The following is a 7,352-nucleotide window of genomic DNA, read 5'->3' on the forward strand; positions in this document are numbered from 1 at the left end:
TAATCTAGCATGTATATACTTCAGTGTCATGTTTTGGTATGTCACTAATGCTAACTGTAAGCATGCTAATGTTAAAATACTACTGTTTGCATGCATGAAATGTCACAAAATGTATACTGAAATTCAATTTCCTGGTTCTTTGGGGGACAAAACTATATATTAAAAGGATTTGAAAGTGAAAACTACCAAAATGGCCCCTACATTCTTAGATTTGTCAGTGTGTGGCCGTCAGTGGAAAAACATGGGCATCCCTGCCTCAGAGTAATACATTTTAGTACTTGACACATTTTACAGTTTGCACTTTAGCGTGCTAACATTAGCATACTAGCTTTTTAAATTCTGTTGTCACTAATGCTAACTCTAAGCATGATATTGTTAGCATACAGGAAATTTCACAACATTTTCTACTAAAATTTTCTAGTTTTTTTTAATACTATATTCTTTATACTTTTTTTAAGCTAATCTAGCATGTATATACTTCAGTGTCATATTTTGGTATGTCACTAATGCTAACTGTAAGCATGCTAATGTTAGCATAGTACTGTTTGCATGCATGAAATGTCACAAAATTTATACTGAAATTCAATTTCCTGGTTCTTTGGGGGACAAAACTATATATTATATGGATTTGAAAGTGAAAACTACCAAAATGGCCCCTACATTCTTAGATTTGTCAGTGTGTGGCCCTCAGTGGAAAAACATGGGCATCCCTGCCTCAGAGTAATACATTTTAGTACTTGACACATTTTACAGTTTGCACTTTAGCATGCTAACATTAGCATACTAGCTTTTAGGCTGATTTAGCAGTGTCAAATTGTGTTGTCACTAATGCTAACTCTAAGCATGATATTGTTAGCATGTTAGCATACTATTGCTAGCATACAGACAATTTCACAACATTTTCTACTTAAATGTTCTAGATCTTTGAATACGATATACTTTATACTTATATACTTTTTTAAAGCTAATCTAGCATGTATATACTTCAGTGTCATATTTTGGTATGTCACTAATGCTAACTGTAAGCATGCTAATGTTAGCATAGTACTGTTTGCATGCATGAAATTTCACAAAATTCATACCAAAATTACATTTCCTAGGTCTTTAAGGAAATAACTATATATTTTACTGGATTTGAAGGTGAAGACTACCAAGAATGGCCCCTGCATTCTTAGATTTGTCACTGTCTGGCCCTCAGTGCAAAACCTTTGCTCACCCCAATAATCAAGCGCTATTTAGTACGAGTTGGGCACCTTACAAAAAGACCATTCAGTGTAAAAAAAAAAAAAAAGGCTCCATCAAGTGACTTGCAATTGTCACCCTTCCTCCTCCCTGTGTGGCGACCGGGCCTTAAAATAGAGCCTGCAGCTGTTCGAATCCTGCACACTTGCTCCGGGGGCCGAAACCACACGCACAAACAGCGTGACTGCAATAATAATTATCATAATAATAACAGATTTTATTTGCAAAAGCACTTTATGCATTAAAAAATAAAATAAAATAAAAACTACAACAGCTTAATAGCTGGAACTACCACATCCATCCATCCATTTATACCGCTTGTCCGTTTTGGGGTTGCGGGGGGCGCTGGTGCCTATCTCAGCTACAATCGGGCGGAAGGCGGAGTACACCCTGGACAAGTTGCCACCTCATCGCAGGACCAACACAGATAGACAGACAACATTCACACACTAGGGACCATTTAGTGTTGCCAATCAACCTATCCCCAGGTGCATGTCTTTGGAAGTGGGAGGGGCCTATCCCCAGGTGCATGTATTTGGAGGTGGGAGGGGCCTATCCCCAGGTGCATGTATTTGGAGGTGGGAGGGGCCTATCCCCAGGTGCATGTCTTTGGAGGTGGGGGGAAGCCGGAGTACCCGTAGAGAACCCCCGCAGTCCCGGGTAGAACATGCAAACTCCACACAGAAAGATCCGGAGCCTGGGATTGAACCTTGACTACTCAGGACCTTCGTATTGTGAGGCACAGGCACTAACCCCTGTTCCACCGTGCTGCCCGAACCAGCACATATATATCCATCCATCAATTTTCTACCGCTTATTCCCTTCGGGGTGGCGGGGGGTGCTGGTGCCTATCTCAGCTACAATCGGGCGGAAGGCGGAGTACACCCTGGACAAGTCGCCACCTCATCACAAAACGGATAGACAGACAACATTCACACACTAGGGACCATTTAGTGTTGCCAATCAACCTATCCCCAGGTGCATGTCTTTGGAAGTGGGAGGGGCCTATCCCCAGGTGCGTGTCTTTGGAGGTGGGAGGAGCTTATCAACAGGTGTATGTGTTTGGAAGTGGGAGGAAGCCGGAGTACCTGGAGGAAACCCATGCATTCATGGGGAGAACATGCAAACTCCACACAGAAAGATCAGGTTGCTGGGATTGAACCTTGACTACTCAGGACCTTCGTATTGTGAGGCAGACGCACTAACCCCTCTTCCACCGTGAAGCCCGCACATATATATGTATTAAAAAAAAAAAAAAAAGCCTTTTTAAAAAGAAGGGTTTTTAAGCCTTTTTTTAAAAAAGCATCCACAGTCTGTGGTGCCCTCAGGAGGTCAGGGGGAGCGTTGATGCTCCGATTCCTCCACGACAAAACCGTGCACTTGGACGAGATGCAGAGTGATGCTCTCCTGCAGGCTTGGTGGGGGCAGGGGGATGAAAGAAGGCGCGTGCGCCTGCAACCGTGCACGCCGGAAGAAAAGAAAAAAAAAACCATAGGGCAAGAAAGGAGCACTTTGATAGAAATGTCAAGCATCACTTATTGAGGCCCGGTTGCCGCGTTGCAAAAATAGTGAGACACGCAGGCTGCAGTCAGCAAGCTCAGCTATTTACGAGGCAGCCTTTGTTGGGCAGAGAGAGATAAAAAAAAAAAGGGGGGATTATCCAACTCCTAATGTCTGCAGCGGCGTCAGGCGGGGGGGACAAAAAGTGCAGGGAGGAGGGGAGGACATGTCAACATGTCAACAAAGGTTGTCACGTGCGCAGCAACTTGACACAACATGCAGAGAGAAGGACAACAACAACAACATGATATTTACCAGCCTGCTGGACGAGAAGATCCCGACTGCTGCGAGCCTCCACGGGGTTTGACTCATGCAAGCCTGCTGACCTCACCCCCCTCACCCCCGCCCCGTGCCTCTCCACGTAAACAAAGATCCACGCGAACCGGAAGTGCTGACCGCGGCACCAGATCGCGGCGGCGCACGGAAAAAGGCAACAAAACGCGCTGCCATTAAGTTGACGACGCGGGCTTCCTCGCACGCGAGACTGTTTTGCGTCTGCTGGCAAGCCACGCCCTCTGTCCCCCTTTCGCAAGATCGCTCGCTCGGCCGCGCCCACATCCCTGCCCATATTAGGGCTTGTTCCTGTGACCGAAGCTTGGTGGGGAGGGCGCCGTAATTTACCGAACGAGCGCGATCACGACAGGCCGTGCGGGAAATTCCAACACACACACACACACACACACACACACACACACACACACACACACACACACACACGTAATTCGTACCTTCTTGAGACCTCTGAAAAATGCCTACCTTTTTAGGACCACCCTTTCTAGAAATATATAAAGAAAATAATACACACACACACACACACTCACACACACACACACACACGTAATTCGTACCTTCTTGAGACCTCTGAAAAATGCCTACCTCTTTAGGACCACCCTTTCTATCCATCCATCCATCCATTTTCTACCGCTTATTCCCTTTCGGTGTCGCGGGGGGTAGATATATATAAAGAAAAAAATACACACATACACACATAATTCGTACCTTCTTGAGACCTCTGAAAAATGCCTACCTTTTTAAGACCACCCTTTCTAGATATATATAAAGAGAAAAAATACACACACACACACACACACACACACACACACGTAATTCGTACCTTCTTGAGACCTCTGACACACACACACACACGTAATTCATACCTTTTTGAGACCTCTGAAAAATGCCCACCTCTTTAGAACCACCCTTTCTAGATATATATAAAGAAAAGAATACACACACACACACACACACACACACACACACACACGCGTAATTCGTACCTTCTTGAGACCTCTGAAAAATGCCTACCTCTTTAGGACCACCCTTTCTATCCATCCATCCATTTTCTACCGCTTATTCCTTTTCGGTGTTGCGGGGGTAGATATATAAAAAGAAAAAAATACACACACACACACACACACACACACACACACACACACACACACTCACACACACACACACACACGTAATTCGTACCTTCTTGAGACCTCTGAAAAATGCCTACCTCTTTAGGACCACCCTTTCTATCCATCCATCCATCCATTTTCTACCGCTTATTCCATTTCGGTGTCGCGGGGGATAGATATATATAAAGAAAAAAATACACACACACACACACACATAATTCGTACCTTCTTGAGACCTCTGAAAAATGCCTACCTTTTTAGGACCACCCTTTCTAAATATATATAAAGAAAAAAATACACACACACACACACACACACACACACACACACACACACACACACACACACACACACACACACACACAGGTTATCATTAGGATTGGTGACCAAGTTTCTGATCAGTACTTGTGGGGACCACCCTTTCTACAGGTTGTGTATTCATTAAAAAAAAAAAAAAAAAAGAGGTAAAATGTCCACTGCCCAGTGAGCTCATCCACGTCTTTAAATCTCTGGATTGATGAAGTAATGTGCTGATCATTCTTACTGGGGACCCTGGGGAAAAAGACATAATATGGTTCATGGGGACGAAATTTAAATAACTTTGCATATCGGTAATTCACACAAAATGTGTACGTGACTATTGAGGACCATTAAAAAAAATCAAATTAAATTAAATTAAATTAAAGGTTTCCCTTTAGAGCAGGGATCAGCAACCCGCGGATCTTTGGCAACTCTGATGCGGCTCAGCTGCATAATCGCCGACCCCCCAGACCAGGGTTAGGGAACCTATGGCTCTAGAGCCAGATGTGGCTCTTTTGATGACTGCATCTGGCTCTCAGATAACTCTTAGCTGACATTGCTTAACACGATAAGTAATGAATAATTCCACTTGTAATCACAGGGTTAAAGATAATGTTCAAAATATAAAACATTCTCATGCATTTTTAATCCATCCGTTTTCTACCACACCTGTTCAAGAAGTTGCGTTAATGGTAAGAAGTTATTTATTTATTATCGGTTAGTGTAGGGCTTGCCCTGCTGGGGGTTCTTCGGACCACCAAACACCGACATGAGAGCCTGTTTCAGGGTTACAATATTGTTTTATTCTTCAATAAGTCTCTCAGTTGCTTTCCAGCAATTGTACTTCCAGCCCCAACCCTGTCTCTCCTCCTGGCTGCTGCTTATAACAGAGCGACAGGTGATTAGATAACAAGGCCCGGGTGGGCCATCTACGCACCTGTCGCTGATTTCGAAGCCGGTCTCGGCACATCCCAGTTCGCTGCAAGCCCGCAGGCCACGCCCCCTCCACAGTTAGCTTCAGAATAACAAAGTTATTACAAAGAATAAGGACTTTTATACTCTAGAAATGTTGGTCTTACTTAAAAATTTAGTGTTTAGTTGTGTTCAGTGTTAAAAAATAAATTATATGGCTCTTACGGAAATATATTTTAAAATATTTGGCTTTTTGGCTCTCTTAGCCTAAAGGACTCCGCGCCCCCTGCCCCAGACTGTTACAGGGGGATTCCGGATTTCGGTGCCTCTCCCGGACATCATCGATTTTCACTCGGACTACAACATTGAGGGTGTGCCGTGATGGCTTTATTTTTAACGTCCTCTACAACATGTCATCACGCCTGCCTTTCACGCAATGCTATCTGCGTGCCGACCGGACGCATGCATTTCACTGCTTCTATCGTCTCATGTACGAGATTGCAAGGCATACTGGGTGACACAGGTTACACTGAAGGTTGTGATATAAACAACTTTAACACTCTTACTAATATGCACCACACTGTAAACCAACACCAAACAAGAATGACATACACATTTCGGGAGAACATCCTCACAGTAACGCAACATAAACGCAACACAACAAATACCCAGAATCCTTTGTATCCATGACTCTTCCTGACTATATTTTACACCCCTGCACCCCTGCACCCCACCCACCTCAACCGATGCACGGGGGAGGGGGGGTTTGGTGATATTCGTTGCTTCTATCGTCTCATGTACGAGATTGCAAGGCATACTGGGTGATACAGGTTACACCGAAGGTTGTGATATAAACAACTTTACCACTCTTACTGATATGCACCACACTGTAAACCCACACCAAACAAGAATGACATACACATTTCGGGAGAACATCCTCACAGTAACGCAACATAAACGCAACACAACAAATACCCAGAATCCTTTGTATCCATGACTCTTCCTGACTATATTTTACACCCCTGCACCCCCAACCCCGCCCACCTCAACCGACGCACAGGGGAGGTGGCGGTTGGTGCTAGCGGGGTGTATAATATAGTCAGGGAGAGTCATGGATGCAAAGTATCTCACTTCTTTTTTTTAAAGTAAATTTGAACAGCCGATATGGGCTTCTACATCAACTATATGATTTGCCTGAGAAGCTGGAGAGGACAAAAATAAATAAATAAATAATAATAATAAATTTAAATCAAAAAAATAATTAAATAAATAAAATACATAAAATATCCATCCATTTTTCAACCGCTTATTCCCTTTGGGGTTGCGGGGAGCGCTGGTGCCTATCTCAGCTACAATAAATAAAATACAAATTAAAAAAAGTCCCTTTGGTCTGTTAAATACATTTAAAACATATCTATCTTGCAAAACTGCAAACAACTTAAACATGTGCATTTATTTTTGTACTACTAAATCTATCAGTTGTGGAAATGTGACATTTTAATGTTTTGGTCAGTTGGGACTAGCAACAAAACGCCTAGATGTCAGTTAAAAGTAAAGAAAACAGTACTCAGGCTGATTGTTTCTTCCACTTCTTCCTTTGTGACGACTTCAGTGTGCTTGGCGGAGGTCAAAAATGTTGTTTTGTTTATGGGAAAAAAAAATTCCTCCACATGACGTCACATGGCCGGGTGGACATGTGAGCTTGCCAAGAAGGTTCCGGTGCTTTCCCTGCGGCTAGCAGGTGATTAAAAACCACCTTCAACCCCAAAATATTTGATGTTAATTCCAACAATGTATGTCTGAATTTAGCTGCAGGCGAGAAAGTGGAAGATTACTCGCGTAATAAACCAGCGGGTCACAATTTTGCTGCCCGGACCGCTATTGCCGAGGGTACACCATCCCAAAGATAAACGACAAGACAAGATGTCTACTTAC

At 43.5% G+C, this 7,352-nt stretch overlaps 1 protein-coding gene across 2 annotated transcripts in view; it reads right to left on the reverse strand.

Annotated features, from left to right (window-relative positions):
• The window catches only part of mideasb (mitotic deacetylase associated SANT domain protein b), a 73,869-nt gene that overhangs the window by 66,106 nt on the left and 411 nt on the right, over window positions 1–7,352 (reverse strand). Inside the window, exon 1 of one of the 2 annotated variants that reach the window (XM_061896258.1) lies at window positions 3,058–3,296. The exons of the other annotated variant lie outside the window; for it this stretch is intronic. The gene's annotated coding sequence lies outside the window, so the exon portion shown is untranslated. Of the gene's footprint in view, window positions 1–3,057; window positions 3,297–7,352 lie in introns of those variants that run through there. 2 annotated transcript variants of the gene reach the window in all.

This window comes from Nerophis ophidion, linkage group LG03, assembly GCF_033978795.1.
Source record: "Nerophis ophidion isolate RoL-2023_Sa linkage group LG03, RoL_Noph_v1.0, whole genome shotgun sequence".
Taxonomy (NCBI): Eukaryota; Metazoa; Chordata; class Actinopteri; order Syngnathiformes; family Syngnathidae; genus Nerophis; species Nerophis ophidion.